Source organism: Macaca fascicularis, chromosome 11 (assembly GCF_037993035.2).
Source record: "Macaca fascicularis isolate 582-1 chromosome 11, T2T-MFA8v1.1".
In the NCBI taxonomy this organism is placed as follows: Eukaryota; Metazoa; Chordata; class Mammalia; order Primates; family Cercopithecidae; genus Macaca; species Macaca fascicularis.
In genome coordinates, this window is record NC_088385.1 from 25171879 (window position 1) to 25199003 (window position 27125).

At 37.7% G+C, this 27125-nt stretch overlaps 1 long non-coding RNA gene across 1 annotated transcript; it reads right to left on the minus strand.

Moving 5' to 3' along the window:
• Window positions 1-525: 525 nt before the first annotated feature.
• On the minus strand, window positions 526-26614 carry LOC102119458 (uncharacterized). The gene is made up of 3 exons (XR_010579318.1): window positions 26580-26614; window positions 13401-13475; window positions 526-6897 (listed from the first exon to the last, which is right to left on the minus strand). It is a non-coding gene; the product is annotated as an uncharacterized lncRNA (long non-coding RNA).
• Between the last annotated feature and the right edge of the window lie 511 nt (window positions 26615-27125).

Here is a 27125-nt window from a genome sequence, read left to right on the forward strand (position 1 = left end):
ACATCACACACTGGGGCCTGTCATGGGGTGGGAGGAAGGGGGAGGGATAGCATTAGGAGATATACCTAATGTAAATGACGAGTTAATAGGTGCAGCACACCAACATGGCACATGTGTACATATGTAACAAACCTGCACATTGTGCACATGTACCCTAGAACTTAAAGTATAAAAAAAAAAGAAAGAGAAGACGAATCAGAGTGTTTTTGTTTTTGTTTTTACCTATGCTATTTTTCATGTGCCTTTAATTCAAAATAGTTAATATGCCAGTTCAACATATTTTGGGGATGGTGTATTCTGAACTCCTTCAAAGCCAAAAGCAAATAAACTATGTTTAGCAATTAATGTTTTTATATTTTATCTTATTTGGAAATGATCTAGACCGTGAATGAATATCCATCATTTCACTTAATATAACTTTAGAGGTATAAGTTACGAAAATATTCGAGTAACTATTTTTAAGTGGATAGAATTACTGTTGAAAATGTTATTTATATACTTTTATTTTACTTACATCTATTTAATTTATTTGTTTTTGACAATTATCCTTGCTTAATATTTATGAGACGTTAAACAGCTAGCCATCATATTAAGTTATTTTTCTTACTGGCAAATTTTTAACAGGAACAGTATGAGCTTATTTTACTCGTAAACACAGGTAGAAAAAGTTGCATGTCTGTATTATATTTAATACAGAAGCACTGAAGACATATCTGGTGTTTTTTTCATTTTTTGCTTTTGGTTTCATCATTGAAGATGATCCAGTAAACAGTAATATACCATGAGGCTCCAGTTAAGATGTCAACAGTGGTGTGAGTACAGAACAGAGAATGTGGTGTGGTAAACTCAATAAAGGATTCATTTCAGTGTGTACCACAATGAGGAAGTTCTTATTTCTGCCGACAGTTGGGCTATAAGCCTTCATCTCATTCTTGCATCTAAGGAGACAGTAGCTGCTGGGAAGAACAGAAACATAAGACAAATGGCCCCAGTGCCAGAGAGAAGCACTAAACTACAGTATTGACATCATGCTGCCATCTCGGCTTCTCTGGAAAGCAAGAAGCCTAGATTTATTAGCACAAGTTGGGGTGAAGCAAAGTCTTCCATAGAAATCAACTGACAAAGACTTAGTGTTTGTATTTGTACTTAAATATTTACATTAATAAAGATTAGGGCTTGGTAATAAGGCTTTTGGATTCAAGAGGGAGCCATCTCAATATTCTGTGGGACCCCTGAGAGGAAACCTAAAATTGGAAGAAAAATCTAGACCAGAGCAGAACCAGTTTCCTTGCTCATTGATCAAGGGTTACGAACAGCTCCTTAACGAGGAGTGGCTAGAAACATACATCTCTTTATATCCTTTATGGCTAATCCTCTTATTATGGCAATGCAGGTTCAGCTGCTCTCAAGAAGTCTTTCTGTAAAAAGTTCTTGTAAACATATGTCATAAAAGAAAAATGTGTTATGACTTTTGGAAACCAGGGTTGGGTTAATTCTATACACTCGTCTGTCAAGATTCTTACAGCAAAACAGAAGTAGCATTCTTTAAAGAAATAGTACTATAAGACTTAATCAGGAAAACTGCAAGTATTTTAGCATACTAACTATTCATACAAAGAAGTAATAGTAATAACCAACACTTACATAGCACTTAATATGTGGCAGTCACTGTCATATATGGCTAGGACACTTTATGAAGTGTTATAGGTTGAGCATTCCTAATCTGAAAATCCAAAATCTGAAATGCTCTAAAATCTGAAACTTTCTGAAAACTGACATGACACCACAAGTGAAAAATTCTACACCTGACTTCATGTGATGGGTCAAAACAAAACTGTGTTTTGACCGGGCATGGTAGTTCATACCTGTAATCCCAGCACTTTGGGAGGCTGAGGTGGGTGGACTGCTCGAGCTCAGGAGCTTGAGACCAGTCTGGACAACATGGCAAAATCCTGTCTCTACCAAAAACAGAATAAAATTGGTGAGGCATGGTGGCGCATGCCTGTAGTCCCAAACTCAGGAGACTGAGGTGAGAGGATTGCTGGAGCTAGGGAAGTTGAGGCTGCAGTGAGCCATGATCGCACCACTGCAACTCCAGCCTGGATGGCACACTGAGACCCTGTCTGAAAAACAAAGAATAAAAATTAAAAAATAAAAATAAAACTTTGTTTTTGTGCACAAAATTATTTTTAAATATTGCATAAAATTATCTTCAGCCTGTACCTATAAGGTGTATATGAAACATACATGAATTTCATGTTTAGACTTGGGTTCCATCCCCAAAATATCTCATAATGTGTATGTAAATATCTCAAAATCCAAAAATAATCCAAAATCTGAAACACATCTGGTCCCAAGCATTTCAGGTAAGGGATAGTCACCCTGTACTATAATTGTCCCATTTTACAAATGAAGAAATTTAGTCACAGAGATACTGTGATGGACTTTTATGAGTTTTATGAGTCAGCTAAGCTAGGCTATAGTACCCAGCTATTCAATCAAATGCTAGTCTAGGTGTTGCTAAGAAGGTATTTTGTAGATGTGCTTAAACATCTGTAATCAGTTGATGTTAAAAAATTATTCTCCGTAATGTGAGTAGACTTTATCCAATCAGTTGAGATTTTCCTGAGGAAGAAGACATTCTGCCTGTGGGTTGCATTACAGGCCTGTCAGGCTGTCCTGCAGATTTTGGACTACACATACATATCCTACCTTTCTGTTTCTCTGATAGAACCCTGACCCCTAGAGACATGAAGTATCTTCGAAGTAGCTTGTTTCCAGGCATGCTGCCAGTAAAGTGGTAGAACCAGTACAAGGACCTGAGCAGGCTGGGCCTTGAACCAAATACTTACCCCACAACCTCCACACTACCCCTCCTATAAATTCCAGTCATTAGCAGTCTAATTAAAAATTTAAGACGTGGCCCTGTGGGAGAAAGCAAAGAGAAAGAAAAACAAAACACACATGAATGCAAATAAGTCCAATATAAAAGAGTTCACTGTGTGTAGGGATATGCAGAATATAGAGAACAGCACCAGTCCTTACAGAAGAGATTTGCGAGTTCTGTTAAGAAGTAAAAATGAAGAATTTGTATTTGCTTAGAAGAAAAGGAAAAGAGCATCTCCAGCGGAGTGCATGACACAGGCAAAAGCCCAAAGCAAAGTCTGTAGAATTTGGCTATGGCAACCTGCCAGAATGAAAGTTAATGAGCAAAAAGCATGAAATCTGTATTAGTTCCCAATAGCTGCATAGCCGACTGAGGGCTGGATTCAGCTGAATTCACTCTCTCATGTCTGGCAGCAAGGCTGCTGTGTGCTGAGACTGTGGCTGGAGCTGACGGCTGCTTTGTGTGTTCTCTTCACACAAGCCAGCTTGAGCTTCTTGAAAACATGATGGATAGCTTTCCAAGGTGAATGTGGAGAGAGAGAGAGAGAGAGAGAGAGAGAGAGAGAGAGAGAGAGAAACTGACTCTATCATCTTCTAGGACCTAGCCTCAGAAGTTGTGCAACATTTCTTTCCTTTATTTTCCGTTCTATTTTCAGTTTCAAGTGGAAGAGCCCTAGTCCATTTCTTGGTAGGCAAAGGTGAGATTCTTGAAAACTATGTGGGGCTGAAAATATCGTATTGTCAATTTTGGAGAAAACGGTCTGCTGCACAATAAATCATGGGAGGTTAGTCCGTTGTGAGCTAGGCCAGTATCTCCTTTAAATGCTTGCTGATAGAAATTTGGTGGGGAGAAGGATGTATCACCCTCCAGCTGCTCACAGTTCCGTCACACTCTGCAAACAGTCATCTGGGCTTTGAAACCAAACCGTTGCATTTCACACCTAAACCTCAGAGATATGTAAAATGCGTATAGACACTCTCTGTGTTTTGTTATATCACAAGTTGGGGAGAGAATGCTCAGAGCTGAGTGAGTGAGCTCAGCCTGGGTGGAGAATACTCGGCTTGTGGCATTTGCTGGAATCAGAGCTAGGACGAGTCAGGTAAGGTCGTTTTCACTCAACCTAGAAAATGACTTTGGTCCAAAGCAGAAGCGTGAACAGAATTTGAATGCACATGTTGACTATCCTTCCTGTCCATGGCACATTAGCCCAGAGTTTCTGCTCTCCTTAGGTGGTGCCATGATGGAAAGTGCTATCACTACCTTGGCTCAAATGAGGCTTAAAAAGACAAGAAACTGGCCCTGTGTGGTGGCTCATGTCTGTAATCCCAGCACTTTGGGAGGCCGAGGCGGGCAGATCACGAGGTCAGGAGATCGAGACCATCCTGGCGAACACGGTGAAACCCTGTCTCTAATAAAAATACAAAAAAATTAGCCGGGTGTGGTGGCGGACGCCTGTAGTCCCAGCTACTCGGGAGGCTGAGGCAGGAGAATGGCGTGAACCCGGGAGGCAACGGAGCTTGCAGTGAGCGGAGATGGCACCACTGCACTCCAGCCTGAGAGACAGAGCAAGACTCCGTCTCAAAAAAAAAAAAAAAAAAAAAAGACAAGAAACTTTTCAGTCTAAGGACATATCATTTTGCTCTGATTTGGAGCTGGTGTCTGTCATTCACAGTTTCCCCTAAATGCCGCTTCTATGCCTTAGGCTGATTGAATCTTGGTTGCTGAGTCATTCCATTTTGCATCTGTATGCTTGTATTACCTTGCTTCCAGAAAGACTGTGCTGAAATACTCACTTGGAGTCTGACTTCTCTGACTGGAGAAACTGATATTTCCAGGTATTTTCTGACAGCAATAAACACATTCTTCCCTTCTATTGCTGTGTCAATCTATTTTTTCAGTGCCAGTACCAAGCCACATTGAGTGATTCATCTATTTTGTCAATGACTTCTATCCGCTGCTAGTGTTCTAGTAATCTAATATCAAGAATGTGGGAGTTTCAAGAAACTAGGAAACAAGATAGAACTGAAAGGGGAAAAAAACATATAAAGGAACTTTGAAGCACATAAAACATCACTATTACAATAATTATATACATATATATCCACTCAAATATATATATAACTTTTTAATCTTTTGTAAATTTGTAGAAATATTTATCAAACAGTTAAAACATGAGGTATATCCAATCAAATACCAGTGTAGGTGTTGCTGTGAAGATATTTTGTAGATGTGCAGTGATGAACAAGAGATACATTATTGCTACCGCACAGTATTTGAAACAGAGGAAACTGGGACCCTGGGAGAAAGTGGAAGACTCTGATGTCAGAGGAGTCAGGCGCTAATTCATACAGGATCTTGCAGGATTTTAATTTCAGTCTAAACATAATGAGAAAACACGGGGTGGTGGGGTTAACAGAGGGGGCTTGATCTGGGGAGCTCTATGATCTAGATGTTTCTATACAATTGTATCTACTTTGTTGTGGACTTTTTAAAAACTTTTCTCTATATTCATTGTGTGACAAAATTTTAAGATTTCTCATGGTCTTTGGGCACGTAAACGTCAGACCGGTTTTGGAATATCCTTCCCTAAAAATTGTAACAAAGGACGACTGATCTGGGTGACCTCCTGAACCCCCTCCCAACATGTCATTCTGTATGTTGTCTTCTGGAAAGCTTCCATTTGTGCAATGCCTAGCATCTAATCTCAAAAGTATTCCCTGCAGTTGATGAGTGGTGTTTTTCATGTTTTTAATTGGGAAATAGACCTCCCTTTGGGGCCTAGCATCTATACAGAAGCATAAGCCATAAAGACCTGCATTTTAACAGTTGATGCACTAAATAAATCTCTTATTCATCTTCCATTTTACTTGTCATTCATCTTATAATGAATTGTGTTAAATGCTTTGTCAGTTAAACTTCCCTAACTTGTTGTTTTTCTTATTTCTTAAGTTTTTTCCAAAATGTTCAGTGCCTATATCATTATTATTATTATTATTGTTACTATTATTATTTTGAGATGGAGTCTCACTCTGTCACCCTGGCTGGAGTGCAGTGGGGCAATCTCGGCTCGCTGCAGCCTCCACCTCCCAGGTTCAAGCGACTCTCATGCCTCTGCCTCCCGAGTAGCTGGGATTACAGGCGTGTGCCACCACACCCAGCTCATTTTTGTATTTTTAGTAGAGATGGGGTTTTGCCATATTGGCCAGGCTGGTCTCGAACTACTGACCTCAGTTGATCCACCCTCCTTGGCCTCCCAAAGTGCTGGGATAATAGGCGTGACCCTCCATGCCCGGCCGCCTTTATTATTAAAAAAATAAAAATAAAAAGTTGACCAGGAGCAAAAAGATTGTTTGAAATGCTCATTATATACATTAACATACACGTGGTTTAAAATATAGAAGATACTTAGTTCTCCATAATCTAGGATTCTAGAAAGCTAGTTTACAATGAATAATGTATCTGTAAGAGGGTGGCTATTAGAACCTCTGGGGCTTTGCCATTTCAAATGAGAAAACATATTCTGTTTATAATTGCATGGCATTTTCAGTGGTTGCGGAGACACCAATAACTAAGTACATTTGATTATAATATTAACAAAAAATTTGGCAGGGTACTTAGCCGTTTTTAATAAATTTAATACATTCAGAACAGGTAGGATAGAATAAGTATTTCTGAAGTGGTCTATACATTTTGAAATGGACTCCTTTCTAATCCTTCCTTGATTCTGATCTGAAAGTAGAAATTGAAATTATGCTTGCAAGATTCCCACAACTGTGTGACTCTTTAGCACAAAGCCAAGTATAGGAAGGATCCAAGGGAAGTTTAAGCCAGCTTCTCTCTGTGTCACTTAAGCAGAATGAAATCTTTCCCGAGGCAACAAACTACAATACATTATCTGTTCTAGGATAGTTAAAAAAAGAAACAAATAAATAATAAAGCAAGATGTGATCATTTTAGTTAATAAAGTATACCATTGTTCTTACTCAGTTCTCTGTGGACCATCTCATAACCTAGGGAAAGAAACAGACAAGAAGCAATGAATTACAATGGAGTCAGATACTTGAGGTAACAGAGTAACATGTGGGAAACAAAGTAGACATGGATCCCAATTTTCCTTCTTCAAGTTTCAGTCCTTTCACTGATGTGCAGAAGGTCACTGTATCCAAGATAGAGCCTTCTGAAACACAGTACAGGTCCATGGATAGCAAATTGAAGGCCATGAAGATTAACTGGCTTAAAAATGTGTATTTTTAGTTAGATGGTATGCATTTATACGGGTTATCTGGTGAATCATGGAATCGCCCCCCCCCCCCCCCAAGTTTTTTGACATTTACTCAAGGCTTTATAAAGGAGCAATTCTGGCCAGGGGTGGTTACTTGTGCCTGTAATCCTAGCTCTCTGGGAGGCCAAGGCAGGCAGATCACTTGAGGTCAGCAGTTTGAGACTAACCTGGCCAACATGGTGAAACCGCATCTCTACTAAAAATACAAAAATTAGCCAAGCATGATGATAGGCGTCTGTAGTCCCAGCTACTCTGGAGGCAGAGGTGGGAGGCTTGTTTGAGCCTGGCAGGTGGAGGTTGCAGTGAGCTGAGATCACGCCACTGCATTCTAGCCTGGGCTACAGGGCGAGAGTCCATCTCAAAAAATAAAGAAATAAAAATAAAGGAGCAATTCTATGAATAGTCACTTAGAAAGTGACCATTCAGTCACTTTTGCAGATATAGGACCCTGTGGCTGAGCACAGATAGATGGTAGTTGGCAAACAAGGTTTCTCAACATCTGCCCATTGGGTCACCTGCTGCCAGGCCAGCTCTTCCTCGGTTGGCCTGAGAGTCCACCATGGCTGCAACCAGAGGCCTGCTCTCTGACTGGAGCCTCACCTTGGCAAAGAGTCCAGAGGTTATCTTTTCCCCACATCCTGGGAACTGGGCCATATTGAGGCTAAGAATACCTTTTTTCCCATGTGTAAAGCCTCTCATTGTTTTTCTCTCTCTCTAAGGGCAGTGCTCTGCGCACTGTATACTAACCAGCTGCAGCCAGGGAAAGAGAAAGGGGTCAGCTAAGTGTGGCAAGAATCCTCACCCTTCAATTGTCACCTCATCAACTGTCTAATAGAACAGCTGGGTGGTATTCTCATTTGTTTGACCAGGAAATTTAAATCCTTGAAGACCAGACTGGACAGAATACTTTTAATAGTTCACTAAAATTATACATCCTCACATTTATGAACTCCAGCCATTTACAAAGCATGTACTTTTTTTTTCTTTTTTAGCCAAAAGGGCTCTTAGAGGACTTCTAGGCCAACATCTTACTTTTCTGAATGGGAAAAATATAGCTTAAGGAATAAACTGGCTTGCCCAAGGACACATAGATTTGACAAAAGTCATATATTCAAGTATTTGAAAATTACTTATTTATTGAGTACCTGTATTAGTCCATTCTCACATTGCTGTAAAGAACTACCTGAGGCCAGGTGCAGTAGCTCACACCAGTAATCCCAGCACTTTGGGAGGCTGAAGAGGGTGGATTACCTGAGGTCAGGAGTTCGAGACCAGCCTGGCCAACATAGTGAAATCCCGTATCTACTAAAAATACAAAATTAGCCAGGCATGGTGGCAGGTGCCTGTAATCCCAGCTACTTAGGAGGCTGAGGCAGGAGAATAGCTTGAATCTGCCAGGCAGAGGTTGCACTGAGCCGAGATCACGCCATTGTACTCCAGCCTGGTCGACAAGGTGAAACTCCATCTCAAAAAAAAAAAAAAAAAAAAAAAAAAGAACTACCTGAGACTGGGTAATTTATAAAGAAAAGAGGTTTACTTGGCTCCGGGTTCCACAGGTTGTACAGGAAGCATGGCTGGGGGAGGCCTCAGGAAACTTACAATCATGACAGAAGGCAAAGGGGAAGCTGGCACATCCTACATGGGTGGAACAGGAGCAAGAGAGGGAAGGGGGAGGTGCTACCCACTTTCAAACAACCAGGTCTCCTGAGAACTTACTATCACGAGAATAGCAAGGGGAAAGTCTGCCTCCATGATTCAATCACTTCCCACCAGGCCCCTCGTTCAATATGTGGGGATTACAATTGGACATGAGGTTTAAGTGGGGACATGGAGCCAAACCATATCAGTACCTATAACCCTTATTTTTTCAATTTTGAGATGTTCAATTTTTCACAATTCCACATCTCAAATTAGGGTGAGTCTTACAGTTGCTGTCTGCCAGACATTGATGGCCCATAAGCATCAAAACTTAAAAGAAGGAATGTCACCATCTGGGAAGAAAATGTCAAAGACAATAATGGAGTAATATTTTCAGAAATTCAGCTTCACCAATACTCTTGATGCCACAAACAATGATATCATGTCGAAAATACCATATATTGGCAACTTTTCATTGAAAATGCTAAAGAGGCTGGGCATAGTGTTTCATGCCTATAATCCTGGCACTTTGGTAAACCAAGGTGAGCAGATCGCTTGAGCATAAGAGTTCAAGACCAGCCTGGGCTACATGGCCAAACCTCATCTCTACAAAAATACAAAATTTAGCTGGGTGCAGGTGTTGTAGTGTGCACCTGTAGTCCCAGCTACTCAGGAGGCTAAGGAGGAAGGATTGCTTGAGCTTGGGATAACAAGGCTGCAATGAGCTGTGACTGCAGTCTTACATCCCCAACATAATGATGCATCTCACCATTGATGTCACCTTAGATTCAATGAGACATAGTATATTCCTTTGTAAAGTCCCTGAAGTTTAGATTCTATGAAGATAATCAAAAGAAACAAACAAGAAAAATACCCAGTAATGAGCAATAAGGGCTATGTAGAGAATTAAAATTAGGAGATGTGAAAGAGAGTGACTGGGTGGCTACTTGCATTGTCAAGGTTCTCATTTTCTGGAAAAGGTGACTTTAAACTGAAGAAGTCATAATACCAGATGAGTGGAAGAGCCAGAACTACAAGAGTCTCCTGCTTACCAGAATTCTTGCCAACAAAACTTGGCGCCTGAGAGTACAATCGTTGTGCCAAAGCCTATTTACAGTTTCTTATTTCACTCGTGGTATAATTCCCATTCCAAAATGACTGTGGGCTTTGAAGGAAACTACTCTTTCATCTGGTCATCTGAAATGGAAATGTAACTGTCGTACGTGGGTAGTATTTTATGCAACAAAACACGTCCAACTTCTGATCTGATAAATGACAGGGAGAACGAATCAAAAATTCTTGTGAAATGCAAACAAAAAAACCCATAAATGCTTAATGTCAACTTTCTTACTCTTCAAAACTTTTGCCAAAGTATTAAATGATTAGACAAAGCCTACATTAGAATTGAAGAATGTATCAATTTGGGATTTGGGCCAAGGGATAATTGACCTCATTGGAATTTTTTTTCTGGTTGATTGCTGTTTAAATAGCAGGTATTTAAAACTAGAAAGTTTGTGAAGGGATTAGTTAAAAGATTCATGGCCAGTGACCTTAGTTTCAAAATATCAGGTTGTAATTCTAAAAAACAAGATTCCAGAAGAAATAATATTTAAAAAAGAAATGATATAATTTTAAAAGATTCTAAAACATAGGGAGCAAAGAATAATAAAATGTCAAAACACCCTCCCCAACACATACACACAAACAATGTAATGCAAACTCAAATAGGATGATCTTAAAATGGTAACAGGCCATCAGAGACAAACAAACATTAAGAGAATTAACTGATTTTTAGCTTAAAAGGCTTTATGCTTAAAAGTCTATCTTGAACCCTAAATAAAGAATTTTAATTTTTTTAGAAAAGAAAAACTTTTATTTATTTATAACATGTTATAAATATTTACAGCACCCTTATTACATACCAATCTCCGTGCTGGTAGCGGTTGAATTCTTCTTAATACACCAAGGTCAACTGAGACAATATATAAAACCAACTATGAACTGGTTATTAATTGTTGACTAACTAAAATCTGAGGGTAAAGTGGTGCCTGTGTCCATTCCAGTGAGTCTCTAGTCAAGGAAAATTGGTCTGTACTTGGAACCCATTAAGCAGAGATCCTTTATTTGTGCCTCTGGAACATGGTAAGGATAAATACGAAAAGGTTTTCTGAAAAACGCCCAAGGGGACAAATAGCAATCAATCTACTGAGCCCAGTCCCTCCTCATCTTCTTCCACCCATTACAAATTGAAGCTTCAGCTGTTATTTCCCTCATTCTAACCACTTCAGTAAATGAGGTATTTGTGCCCATGTGTGGAGTAAAATCTCATAGACCACTAAGTATTTCTAATATCTATGCTGGGAGTCAATAATGACTGAGTACTTTATTTCAAAGTGGAGAATTAAGACACTGACCAGTTTAAATTCTGAGGAGGTCCATCCAGCATAACTGAGTGTGAAGAGGTAAAAGTAGAAATTTTTTTTTCCTCAATTTCAGACAGTGGTAAGAAGATAGGAACAACATCTGTAAATAGGGCAGTTTCTCTAAATAAGCCTAGAAAATGATCACCTAAGGCAGACAAGAATAACTAAATGAGGCTACTCTGCTGTCAAAACATATGTGTGTGCGCTTATTTCTCATAGAATATGGAATAGTTACCTGCAGCCTTATGCCAAAAAGAATTTATCCTGTTCCCTCAACCTGACTTCTAGCAGTTTCTTTGAAAATCTTATCCATGAGAATAAAATATTGCTTGTGACTGACTGCAATACAAAAGGAAGAGAAAAACTTTTCTAATCATTATAGATGCTGGGACATTATTCATTCTGAACTTCACATGTCATCTTCTCTAGGGATTTCATCAATTCCCTTGAACAATCTCAAATAAATAATTTCCTGTCAAGAAAATGTCACTACTGGAAATATCAAGTTTTCCAGTTAACCATTTATACTTGAATCTACTTCAAAAAGCCATCACTATAAAAGCACTGTATTGGTACTGTAGGCAAGTCTTCAAATATACAGTATCTATTTTTGCTGTGACAGTACACTTTTTTTAGTACACTTTTTTTTAATTTCTCTAATTAAATTCCCCAGATAAGAGTTGATGAAACATAATAAAATGATTCCAGTGTTTAGCAAAGAGAAACACATAGCCAACCTTATCAAATATTCTGAATCATTTGACAAACACATTATCAAATTCAAGAAGTGGATATAGATTTAAATTAGGATTGTGGAAATGTTTCTTAATTGATAGTAGTTATTTTGTATTCACTTAATATTAAGGGTTTGTCTATTGGGAAGACAGAGACAGTCTAAGTTGTTAGAGAGACAAAACTTGTTAGACAAAATATTAAAAATAAATGGGAAGATGTGGGTCAAAAGGAACAAAATTGTAGTTATGTAGGATGAATAAGGCTAGAGATCTAATACACAACATGAGAACTATAGTTAGTAATAATGTATTGTATACCAGTAATTTGCCAAAAGAGTGGAGTTTAGATACGTTTACCACAGGAGGAAAAAAGATACTTATATGAGATGATGGGTATGTTTGTCTGCTTGACTGTTGTTATCATTTCACCATGTATGGATATATCAAGATATGTATACGGAAGTATCATGCTGCACACCTTAAAAATGTACAATTTTATATGCAAGATAAACTGAATAATGACCCCCCCCCCCGAGATATCTATGTTCTAATCTCCAGAAACTGTGAATTTTACATTTATATGGCAAAGGATTTTGCAGCTGTGATTAAATTAAGGATCTTGAGATGGAGGGATTACCCTAGATTATCTAGGTGGACCCTAAACGTAATAACAAGTATCCATATGAGAGGGAGGAAGAAGGAGATTTGATTACAGTAAAGACGGGTGATGTGATTACGCATCTGAGGCAAGATGCTAAGCTTCTGGTTTTGAAGATGGAGGGAAGGACAGCGAGCCAAGGCATGCAAGGAATGATGCTCTAGAGACTGGAAAGGAAATAGATTTACACCCCCTAGAGCATCTGGAAAGACCACAAACCTGCTGACATCCAATCTTGGTCCAGTGAAATTGCTTTCAGATTTCTGGCATCTAGAATATAAAAGCATAAATGTGCTTTGATTAAAAGGACCAAATTTGTAGTCATTTGTTACAGCAACCACAGGAACCTAATACAATATATTTAAAATGTGGAGTAATCACTGAAAGAATAGATATAGAATACATGACATATTTTCATGGAACACTTATGCCCCCACTAGGTGGGATTTTTATTAAAGTAGTACTTCTGGGCTCTCAGGCCACCCCTTCTCACTCTTCCCTGAGGGAGACAAAATGGCTTCTCTACATGGCAGTTTGGGAGAAGCGGCTGAACACTTAGCCCACACTCTTCTGATCTCCTTTCTCTTCTTGGCATCTGCTTCCCAACAGAGAATGTAGATTCTGCTCTGCTCTGCTCCTCCCTAAGGAGTCCTGCAATTTCTCACCACTGCTAGTGACTAAGTAAGTCTGCCAAACTCAGGGATAATAGACTTAAAGTCAAATTCTCCAAGTCTTTGTTAATAATAAAGGTGGCATTTGATATTTTTATCTGCCTTACCCTCTTATTCATCTCTCAGTTGCTTCAGAACACGCAGGTGGAAAAGCATGATATTACATATTCTTTTCTTGAAACCTAAATTGTCAAATGATAAAAGAGAAAAACAAAGGTAGAACTTGATCAGTTCAACAGAAAACAGAGAAAGAAAAAAAAGACAAAAAGAAATGGTGGACAAAATATAAGAGGCACAATTGGAACAAAAAACCACAGAGAATTTAAATACAATTGGTTGGAGAAAAAGTGTACCAGGCAAAAAATTATTCCAAAGGAAACTGGTATATTAATGCTTATAATAGAACTGCTCAAAATAAAAATGTGATTTTTTTTGGCCAGGCGTGGTGGCTCACGCCTGTAATCCCAGCACTTTGGGAGGCCGAGGCGGGTAGATCATGAGGTCAGGAGATCGAGACCATCCTGGCGTACACGGTGAAACCCCGCCTCTACTAAAAATACAAAAAAGATTAGCCGGGCGTGGTGGCGGGTGCCTGTAGTCCCAGCTACTCAGGAGGCTGAGGCAGGAGTATGGCGTGAACCCGGGAGGCGGAGCTTGCTTTGAGCTGAGATTGCGCCACTGCACTCCAACCTGAGAGACAGAGCGAGACTCTGTCTCAAAAAAAAAAAAAGAAAAGAAAAAAGAAAAAAAGGTGATCTTTTAAATGCATTAACGGGAACACATTTAACATTAGTGAAATACACATTTACATTGCTAAAGGATATAAACAACAAAGATGATATCAAAATTATAAAGTTACATGCATCTAAAGTCATGGTCTCAAAATATAAAAAGTAAACATGCCAGAATTATAAAGACAAATTGACAACTGCATAACTAGAGTGGAAAATCTTTATGCAATATATCAGTTAGTTATTGCTTCATTGAAAAAAAATCACCCCCAAACTCACTGTCTTAAGATAATTATCATTTATTCTTGTTCATAGCACCTATTCATCAGTTGGCTAATTCAAATGTAAGATAGGCACAACTGAGATGTCTTATCTCTGCTCGACAAAGTTTCTTCCCTTCGAGCAGACCAGATAAGGCTGATTGGCATGAGATAATAGATGTTCCAGAGAGAAAGCAAAAGCACCCACAATACCTCTGTGATCCAGGCTCAGAGTGGGCATATCATCACTTCTCTGTATTCTATCGTTTAATGCAAGATAGAAGGCCAGCCCAAACTCAACGCGCGGGGAAACTGATGTCACATCTTGACAGCAGGAGCTGCAATGTAACATTGCTAAACACGTGGTTTTACAGAGGCATTTAATTGGGGCCACTGAAGAGAATTAGAATATGCCACCCCAAAATATGCCACTTCGGTATAAGGAATATTTTGGGTTGGAGGCAAATGAGAACCAACAGATACAGATAGAAACCCTTTCAAGGCTTTTCTTATCTGACTAAAGCAGCAACTTTGAGAAACCAGGACTACCATATATCTCCTCTCTTGAGACAGTTTTACAGTCATGAAGAAGGTAAAAAGTCAACACCAAGATCAGGCTGAAACAAATCTCACTAAAATGACCTTTGTCTTCCACTACTTTCCCCATGTATTTCCAAATCACTTTCCCACAGTTTACCTCTCCTAGCACAAACTTCCTTTTCCTTTCTCTTGTCACATTTCCACAATTTATCATCCTTTGTTAAAAAAAAGTATATAAGCCCTCAGTCCTATCACTTCTTTGGTGTCTTTAATTTTCTATAATGGCCTCTATATGCATATACAATAACAAACTTTTTCTGCTTTTAATGCATTTAACAACAGAACATTATACTGGTTTGCCAGTCTAATTTGGAGGGCCCCAGCCACCGAACCCAAAGAAAAAAGTTTTTTCCCCTTCCCCACACCATCAATGTAATTAATATACTACATTCACATTTCTCAGAAATCGATAGAGCATGTTGACAAAAATATTGATAAAATATAGAAGATTTAATTATAGTTAACAAGCTTGATTATATAGATACATGATGATAGATGATAGATGATAAAGATATATAACTTTGCATGCAACAAATAATGCATTTTCTTTTCAAATATACATGAAATTACAAAGTAAAAAGGCAAACCACCAGTAAATTTTCAACAATTTTCAAAAAAATTGTTATTTAGATAACAATATCTATCATTATGCAAATTAATTAGAAAAACAACTAAGTGGAAAAAATAAACTATACATTTGGAGACTGAAAATACACTTCTAAACAATTCATAGGTTAATCAAGAAATCATAGTGATAGTTATAAGTATTCAGAGTAAAAAAATAAAAGCACTGCATAAAACTTTTGGAATGCTATTCCTCTACACCAACAACAGTCAAGCGGAGAACAAAATCACGAATGAACTCTCATAAACAATTGTCACACACAAAAAAATGAAATACCTAAGAATACGCTAACTAGGGAGGTGAAAGATCTCTACAAGGAGAACTACAAAACACTGCTCAAAGAAATCAGAGAGGACACAAACAAATGGAAAAACATTCCATGCTCATGGATAGGAAGAATCAACATCATTAAAATGGCCATACTGGGCCGGGTGCGGTGGCTCAAGCCTGTAATCCCAGCACTTTGGGAAGCCGAGACGGGCGGATCACGAAGTCAGGAGATCGAGACCATCCTGGCTAACATGGTGAAACCCCCGTCTCTACTAAAAAATCCAAAAAAAAAAACTAGCCAGGCGTGGTGGTGGGCTCCTATAGTCCCAGCTACTCCGGAGGCTGAGGCAGGAGAATGGCCTAAACCCGGGAGGCGGAGCTTGCAGTGAGCTGAGATCCAGCCACTGCAATCCAGCCTGGGCGACAGAGCGAGACTCCATCTCAAAAAAAAAAAAAAAAAAAGGCCATACTGCCCAAAGAAATTTATAGATTCAATGCTATTTCCATTAAACTACCATTGACATTGACATTCTTCACAGAAATAGAAAAAACTGTTTTAAAATTCATATGGAACCAAAAAAGAGCCCGAATAGCCAAGTCAATCCTAAGCAAGAAGAATAAAGCTAGAAGTGTCATGCCACATGACTTCAAACTACACTACAGGGCTACAGTAACCAAAACAGCATAGTACTGGTACAAGAACAGACACATAGACCAATGGAACAGAATGGAGAACCCAGAAATAAAACTGCACACTACAACTATCTGATATTTGGCAAGTCTGACAAAAACAAGCAATGAGGAAAGGACTTCCTATCCAATAAGTGGTGCTGGGATAACTGGCTAGCCATATGCAAGAGATTGAAACTGGACCCCTTTCACACCATATACAAAAATTAATCCAAGATGGATTAAAGGCTTAAATGTAAAACCCAAAACTACAAAAACCCTGAAAGACAACATAGGCAATATCATTCAGGACATAGGCATAGGCAAAGATGTCATGACAAAGATGCCAAAAGCAATTTCAACAAAAGCAAAAATTGACAAATGGGATCTAATTAAACTAAAGAGCTTCTGCACAGCAAAAGAAACTATCAACAGAGCCAAAAGACAGCCTACAGAATGGGAGAAAAATTTTGCAAACTATGCATCCAACAAAGATCTAATATCCAGCATCTATAAGAAACTTAAACAAATTTATAAGAAAAAAACCCATTAAAAAGTCAGCAAAGGACATGAACAGACGTTTTTCAAAAGAAGTTATACATGTGGCCAACAATCATATTTAAAAAAGCTCAACATCACTGATCATTAGAGAAATGGAAATTAAAACCACAGTGAAATACCATCTCATACCAGTCAGAATGGCTACTATTAAAAAGTCAAAAAATAACAGATGCTGACGAGGTTGTGGAGAAAAAGGAACAATTATACACTGTTGGTGGGAGTGTAAATTAGCTCAGTCATTGTGGAAGACAGTGTGGTAATTCCCCAGTCACCTAAAGACAGAAATATCATTTGACCCAGCAATCCCATTACTTGGTATATGCCCAAAGGAATATAAATTATTCTGTTATAAAGACACATGCACACATATGTTTATTTCAGCACTATTCACAATAGGAAAGACATGAAATAAATCTAAATGCCCATCAATAATAGACTGAATAAAGAAAATGTGGTACATATACACCATGGAATACAATGCAGCCACAGAAAAGAACAAGATTATGTCCTTTGCAGGGACATGGATGAAACTGTAGGTCATTATCCTCAGCAAACTAACACAGGAACAGAAAACCAAATACTGCATGTTCTCACTTACAAGTAGAACCTAAATGATGAGAACAGCATGGACACATAGAGGGGAACAACACACACTGGGGCCTTTCAGAGGATGGAGAAGGGGAGGAGAGAGAGGATCAGGAAAAACAATGAATGGGTACTAGGCTTAATACCTCGGTGGTGAAATAATCTGTACAGCAACACCCATGACACAAGTTTACCTATGTAACAAACCTTCACTTGTACCCCTGAACTTAAAATAAAAGTTTTAAAAAAACCTTTTGGAATGCTAGTAGGGAAATTGTAGGTGAATTTATAACTTCAAATATACTTATTAGAAACTAAGACTGACAATAAATACACTAAGCATTCATCCCATGAAGCTAGAATCAAAAACACTGATAAAATCTAAAGGAAGAAGAATGTAAAAAGTAAATAATAAAGTTGATTGAAATCGTTCAGAGAATATTCTACAAACACAAACTAATTCTGCTAGCTTAAGTACAAAGTACTGTAATATTATGTTAAGGTAGACTGTGATAAATTAAAAGCATATGTTGAAAAGCTTAGAACAACCGTTAAAACTTACTTAAGAAGAGACACAACTTATAAGCCAATAGTGGAGATAAAATAAAATCAGAAAAAAAATATGCAATTGATTTGAAAGCAGACAGAAAGAATGGATAAAAAGAAACCAAGAACATATGGAACAAATAGCAAATAACTAGCAAGATGGTAGGTTTTAATATAATCCTATTAATAACATTAAAATAAATGGTTTAAATTACATTAAAATATAGGTTTAATATAATTCTATCAATAATTACACTAAAATAAATATTTTTCTAATCTTAAAATCTTTGTTTTAGGTTACTTAAAACCTTTGTTTTAGGTTATTTCTAAAACAAAGATTGTCAGATTAGAAAAAACAAAAGAAACCAACCATACACAGTCTATAAGAAATCCAAGTTTAAATATAAAAATACAGATTGGCTTAAAAAAAAGAAACATTAAAAAAAAAAAAAGATAAATTGTTTTTTCTAAAAAAAAGCTAAAGTGGCTCTTCTAATTTCACAAAAAGTAGACCTCTATAAAATGAACATTAACAGGGATAAAGAGGGACACAGCATAATAATAGAAGGTTCAATTCCCCAAGAAGATATCATAATTCTAAATGTATATGCATCTAACAACAGAGCTTCTAAATAAATGAAGCAAAAAATTAATAGAACAGAAAAGTGAAATAGGATAAACTACCACTATTCTCCAGACTTCTATACTCTTCTCTCAGTGTCAAGAGAACAAGTAGAAACAAAATTAGTAAGACTGGGCAGGCGCGGTGGCTCACTCCTGTAATCTCAGCACTTTGGGAGGCCAAGGCGGGCAGATGGCTTGAGCCCAGGAGTTTGAGGCCAACCTGGGCAATGTGGCAAAACCCTGCTCTACTAAAAATACAAAAATTAGCCAATTGTGGTTGCCCATACCTGCAGTCTCAGCTACTCGGGAGGCTGAGGCATGAGAATCACTTGAACTCAGGAGGCAGAGTTTGCAGTGAGCCAAGATCATACCACTGCACTCCAGCCTGGGTGACAGAGCAAGACTGCATCTCAACAACAAAAAAAATTAGTAAGACTATGGAAGACTTAAACAACACTATCAACTAATTTAACCTAATTGCCACTTACAGAAAACACCATCCAACAAAAGGAGTATAAACATTTTTCTAAAATATGGAAAATCCAATAAGATAGGTTATATTCCAGGCCATAAAGTAAGTCTTAATACATTTAAAAGAGTTGAAGTCATAAAACGTATGTCCTTTGAACAAAAATGAAATGAAAAATCAACAACAGAAATATATCTGGAAAGTACCTAAATATTTGGAAATTAAACATCACCCTTTTAAATATCCATGTGTCAAAGCAAAAGTTAAAAGGGAAAATATAAAATATTTGAATTCATTATAAAAGAAAACACAGTATCAAAATGTGTGGCTCTAGTTAAGGTAGTATATAAAGGGGAATGTATTACATTAAATGCTTACATTAGAGAAGAAGAAAAGCCTTAAATAAATGCTCTAGGCTTCCACTTTAAGAAACTTTTTAAAAAGAGCAAATTAAACTAAAGGCATTTAGAAAATGGAATTAATAAAGATAAGAGTAGGCATACTCTGGAAAACTTAATGGAAATGGGTAAATCCCTGAAAATACACAACCTCCTGAGATTTTACCATGAAGAAATGAAACTCCTAAACAGACCAATAATGAGTAGCAAAATTGAATCAGTAAAACAAAACAAAACAAAACAAAAAAACTCCCAACCAAATAAATCCCAGGACCAGAGGGATTCACAGCTAAATTCCACAAAACATACAAAGAAGAACTAATACCAACCTTCCTGAAACTATTCCAAAAAATTGAGAAGGGAATTCTCCCTAATTCATGCTATAAGGCCGATATTACTCAGCCAACAAACATATGAAACTGCTCAACCTCACTAATCATCAGAGAAATACAAATTAAAAGCACAATGAGATATCATCTTACACCACTCAGAATGTCTACTATAAAAAGTCTAAAAACAACAGATGTTGGTGAGGATGTGGAGAAAAAAAGAATGCTTGTACACTGTTGGTGGTAATGTAAATTAGTACAACCTTTTTGGAAAGTAGAATGGAGATTTCTCAAATAATTTAAAATAGAACTACCATTCAATCCAGCAATCCCACTACTGGGTATATACCCAAAGGGAAATAAATCATTATTCAAAAAGACACCACACTCATGTTTATCACAGCAGTTATTCACAATACCAAAGATATGGAATCAACCTTAGTGTCCATCAGTGGAGGACTGGATAAAGTAAATGTGATATATATGGATATATATTATATATATACATCTTTTTTATTGCTGAGTAGTATTCCATGGTGTGTGTGTGTGTGTGTGTGTCTGTGTTTGTGTGTGTATATATGTATCTCCAGGGTGTGTGTGTGTGTGTATATGTGTGTATATATATGTGTATGTGTGTGTGTGTATGTGTGTGTGTATATGTGTATATGTGTATATGTATATATATACATATACACACACATACACATATACACACACACATACACACACACACACATACACACACACACACACCATGGAATACTACTCAGCAATAAAAAAGAATGAAATCATGTCTTTTGCAGCAACATGGATGCAACTGGAGGCCATTGTCCTAAGTGAAATAATTCAGAAACAGAAAGTCAAATATTGAATACTCTCACTTATAAATAGGAGCTAGACGATGGGTGTACATGGACATAGAAAGTGGAATAATAGACATTGGGAACTACAAAATGTGGGAGGTAGGAAGAGGAGTGGGGGTGAAAAATTACCTGTCGGGTACAATGTTCACTGGTTGGGTAATTGGTACACTAAAAGCCCAGACTTCACTACTATGCAATAGACACATGTAAGAAGTCTGCACTTGTACCTCCTAAATATATTTTTAATTTTAAAAAAAGAGCAGAAACAAAACCAAAACAGAGAAAAATAGGGAAAAAATCAATGACATCAAAAGTCAGTACTTTGAAAAGATCAATAGATGAAAAGAACTTCTATCCAAACTGACCTGATTGAGGAAAAAAACAAAGGAAGACACAAATTACCAATATCTGGAATAATAGCAGACATATCACTACAGATTCTACAGATATTTTAAAAAATAAGAAGATAATATTATGAATAACTTTATGCCAATAAATTCAACAATTTAGGAAAAAAGGGACAAATTTCTTGGACGACACAAACTGCCAAAGCCTATACAAAAACAAAAGGATAACCTAAATAGCCCTATATATATTAATAGATTTAATTCATAAAGACCTGCCAACAAAGATAACTCAAGTGTTGGATGCCTTTACCGGCAAATTCTATCACACATTTATGGATCAAACAGCGTCAATTGTAGATAAACTCCTCTGTAAAGTAGAAGATGAGGGAACATTTTGTTTAGTTTTTAAAAATCAATAAGTGTAATTCATGATATCAACAAACTAAAGAAGAAAACTAAAGAAGAAAATCCATGTAATCACATTGATAGATGCAGAATAAACATTTCACAAAATGTTTATTCTTGGAAACCCCACAGATAACATCACAGTTAATGGTGAAATACTAAATGCCTTCCCCCTAAGAGCTGGAACAAGGCTAGGATGTCCACTCTTACCACTATACATTGTACTTAATAATTTACTAAAATAATTATTAATATGGCCAATTTAATAAGAAACAAGAAAAAGTAGCAAAAATCATCCAGATTGAAAAGAAAGAAATAAAACTGTTACCATTTGTAATCATGACAATGGGTAATTCCACTGATAGACACTCAGAAATGATTCTACAAAAAGATACTAAAATTAATAAATGGCTGCAGGATATAAGATGGATGTAAAAATCAATTATATTAGTATATACTAAAAATAAATAATTTCTGGAAATTAAAATTAAAACTAAAACAGTACCATTTATAAGAAAACCAAAATAGATTTGAAATAGGTATAATGCCCCCAAAGATGAATAAGATTTGTGTGCTAAAAACTCTAAAACATTGATGATAGAATCAAATAAACAGAGGGTAACACAATGATTATGAATTGGAAGACTCAATATTGTTAAGTTGTCAATGCTCTCTCAACTGGTCTATAGATTCAACACAATTTCAATCAAAAATATCAGCTTGGGGCTTTTTTAAAATAAAAATTGTAAGGCCTGCTCTAATTTTATGGAGAAAAAAAAAAAACACACACAAAAAAGTTAGAATAGCCAAAAAATTTATTTGAAAAATGTGAACAAAGTCGGAGGATTTACATTCCTTTATTTGCAGAGTAACTCTAAGTTTCAGGAATCAAGACAGTGCAGTATTGGAAAAGGGGTAGACATGTAGATCAGCAGAACACATGACAGACTCCAGAAATAAATTCATATCTATGTGACCAAACAATTTTCAACAAAGATGTCAAATCAGTTCAACGAAGAAAAGCTGCTCATTTCAACAAATAGTGCTGGAGCAACTGAACATTATATGCAGAAACAAACAAATCAACCTTGACCAAACCTGACACCATATACAAATATAATTTGAAATGATCACACACCTAAATGTAGAGCTAAAAACTCTGAAACTTCCAGATAATCTTTGTGATCTGCATTAGGCAAACATTTCTTAGGTGGAACACAAAAAGCATGAACCACAAAATTAAAAAATGATAAATTGGACTTCATCACTTCATCAAAATTAAAAACTTCTGTTCCTTAAAAGATAATGTTAAAAGAATGCAAAGACAAGTCACAGATTGAAAGAAAATGTCCACAAAACACATATCTTATTTAAAAAAGGAACCACTGATATACAGAATATACAAGGAACTCAATCAAAACTCAAACCAATTTAAAATACAAAAATAATCAAAAGACTTGAACAGACATATCACCAAGGAAGAAATGTGGATAGCAAATGAGCATGTGAAAAATTACTCATAATATTATTAGTCATTAGGAAAATGCAAATTTAAACCACAGTGAGATACACCTACTAGAATAGCTAAAACCAAACTGAGAATATCAAGCACTGGTGAGGATGCAAAGCAAAAAGAACCCTCATACATTGTGAGTGGGAATGTAAAATGGTACAGCTACTTTGGAAAGCAGTTTGGCAATTTCATATCATTAAACATATACTTATCATATGACACATACGATAAGCAATCCTTCCCTTAGGTATTGATCCAAAAGAAATGGAAACGTATGCTCACAAAAAGACCTGTACATGAAAGTTTGTAGGGTTTTATCAATAATCTCCAAATACTAGAAACAACCCAGTGTACACCAGTTGGTGAGTGGATAAACATATTGTGCTGCATCCATATGATAGAACACTACTCAGAAATAAAGGGAGGAATGAAGTGCTAATACATGCAACAATACAGACGAATCTCAAATATATCATGCTAAGTGAGCGAAGCTGGACTCAAAAGGAAACATTCCGTATTTTTCCATTTATATAACATTCTTGAAAAGGTAAACTTGGGAACAAAAAACAGATCACCAGTTTCAGGGGCTGGGTGCTGGTAGAGGGGATTCATTACTTAGGGGCAGGAAGAAACTTTCTTGGGTGATGGAAATGTTCTAGATCTTGATTACAATGATGGTTACACAACTACAAGTACTTTTCAAAATTTATGGAATTCCACATACAAAACAGGTAAAATTTTTCTCATATAACTAGACCTCAATATACTCCAATAAATTTTGACTTTGTAGCAAGGAAGAATTTGTTAAAACAGAAGCCAACAGACATACAAAATTAAATACTTAAAAGATTAATAAATTTTAGCATGTAGGGATCATGGCAGATGGGAGGATGGACTGGATTGCAGCTCTGGAGAGAGCAGCGTACAGAGACTTGCATTGTGAATTTTAGCTCCAGATCAGCTGCAAGAACAAACCAGCAATCCTGAGAGGACCCACAGACCCTCTGAAGGAAGCAGATTGCTCCTGCAGGACCCGGGAGACACCCTAAATACTGTGAGTGCCCCAACTGTGGAAGTTGGAAAGGGAGACCCTCCTCTCCTGAACACACACCCCCACTGAAGAAGCTGAAGGTCTGTTTGTGGGAGAAGTTTCCAACTTTACCTGGAGCTGAGTCAAGTTAGAGAGCGGAGCCAAGCAAAATACAGGGGTAGAGAAAGCAGCTGAAAGGCCCTGGGAGCTCACTGGGTCCCCAAGCAGCCCATTCCTGCCTGGCACCACAGGGATCCATCAGGAGGGTGGCCAGAAGAGCAGAGGGTAAAACTCCACAGGGAGAAGGAATTCTCTGGCTGAACTTTGTAACAATTTGAATGGGGTGAGAAACCTCCTGGCCAGAACTTGGGGGAGGGTGCAAATCTGGCTTGTAGACTTCACAGGCAGGGGAAGAACTAAAGCCAACTTTCACAGCTAGGAGACAGAAAGCCTTGGGCAAGTTTTCAAGCCCATCTCACCCTCCGCCTGGAAACAGACTCAGGACTGTTGCGGTAGGCACAGCGGGAGTGAGACTGGCCCTTTGGTTTCTGTGAGAGCTGGGTGAGGTCTGTGACTGCTGGCTTTCCCCCACTTCCCTGACAAGCTGCATGACTCAACAGAGGCAGCCATAATCCTCCTATGTACGCAACTCCAGTGATCTGGGAATCTCACCCCCATGCCCCACAGCAGCCACAGCAAGACCCATCCAAGGAGAGTCTGAGCTCAGACACACCTAGCCCCGCCCCCACCTGATGGTCCTTCCCTACCCACCCTGGTAGTGGAAGACAAAGGGCATATAATCTTGGGAATTCTAGGTCCCCGCCCATCACCAGTACCTCTCCACACTACTACAGTTGATGCTTTCTGGAAAGTGCCAATTCCTGGCAGGAGGCTAACCAGCACAAAAATAGAGCATTAAACCACCAAAGCTAAGGACACTCACAGAGTACATTGCACCCTCTGCCATCTCCACTGGAACAGGCACTGGTATCCATGGCTGAGAGACCCGTAGATGGTTCACATCACAGGACTCTGTGCAGACAACCCCTAGTACCAGCCTAGAGCTGGGTAGACTCTCTGGGTGCCTAGACCCAGAAGAGAGACAACAATCACTGCAGTTCACCTCACAGGGAGCCACAACCACAGGAAAAGCGGAAGAGTACTACATCAACGGAACACTCCATGGGACAAAAAATCCAAACAACATCTTTCAGCCCTAGACTCTGACAGAACCTACCCATATGAGAAGGAGCCAGAAAACCAATCCTGGTAATGTGACAAAACAAGGCTCACCAATGCCACCCCCCCCCCCCCCAAATCACACTAGTTCACCAAAATCACAATAGTTCACCAGCAGTAGATCCAAACCAAGAAGAAATCCCTTATTTATCTGAAAAACAATTCAGGATGTTAGTTATTGAGGTAATCAGGGAGGGGCCAGAGAAAGGTGAAGGCCAATGCAATGAAATCCAAAAAATAACACAAGAAGTGGAGGGAGAAATATTCAAGGAGATAGGTAACTTAAAGAAAAAATCAAAAATTCAGGAAACTTTGGACACACTTTAGGAATGCAAAATGCTCTGGAAAGTCTTGGCAATAGAATTGAACATGTGGGAAAAAAATTCAGAGCTCGAAGACAAGGTCTTCAAATTAACCCACTTCAACAAAGACAAAGAAAAAAGAATTAGAAAATACGAACAAAGCCTCCAAGAAATCTGGGATTGTGTTAAATGACAAAACCTAAGAATAATCCGTGTTCCTCAGGAAGAAGACAATTCTAAAAGCTTGGAAAACAGTATTTGGGGGAATCATTAAGGAAAACTTCCCCAGCCTTGCTAAAAACCTAGACATGCAAATACAAGAAGCACAAAGAACACCTGGGAAATTCACCGCAAAAAGATCTTCACCTAGGCACATTGTCATCAGGTTATACAAAGTTAAGATGAAGGAAAGAATCTTAAGAGCTGTAAGACAGAAGCACTAGGTAACCTATGGAGGAAAACTTATCAGATTAACAGCAGATTTCTCATCAGAAACCCTACAAGCTAGAAGGGATTGAGGCCCTATCTTCAGCCTACTCAAAAGAAACAATTATCAGCCAAAAACTTTAAATCCAGTGAAACTAAGCATGATATGAAGGAAAGATACAGTCATTTTCAGATAAACAAATGCTGAATTTGCCATTACCAAGCAAACACTGTAAGAGCTGCTAAAAGGAGCTCTAAATCCCGAAACAAATCCTAGAAAAACATCAAAACAGAACCTCTTTAAAGCATAAATCACACAGGACCTATAAAACAAAAGTATAAGTTAAAAAAGCAAAAACAGCAAACAAAACAAAGTACATAGGCAACAAAGAGCACGATCAATGCAATGGTAAATAACATTTCAATATTAACATTGAATGTAAATGCCTAAGTGCTCCACTTAAAAGATACAGAACCAATGGAAAAGAACTCACCAACCAACCATGTGCTGCCTTCAAAAAACTCACCTAACAGATAAGGACTCACATAAACTTAAAGTAAAGGGGTGGGAAAAGGCATTTCATGCAAATAGACACCAAAAGGAAGCAGGGGTAGCTATTCTTATATCAGATAAAACAAACTTTAAAGCAACAGCGGTTAAAGGAGACAAAGAGGAACACTATATATTGATAAAAGGCCTTGTCCAACAGGAAAATATCACAATACTAAACATATATGCATCGAACACCTGAGATCCCAAATTTATGAAACAATTACTAATAGACCTAAGAAATGAGATAAATAGCAACAAAATAATAGTGGGGGACTTCAATACTTCATTGACAGCACTAGACAGGTCATCAAGACAGACAGTTCACAAAGAAACAAAGGATTTAAACTATACCATGGAACAAATGGACTTAACAGGTATATACAGAACATTTCATCCAACAACCTCAGAACACACATTTTATTCAACAGCACATGGAACTTTCTCCAAGATAGACCACATGATAGGCCATAAAATGAGCCTCAATAAA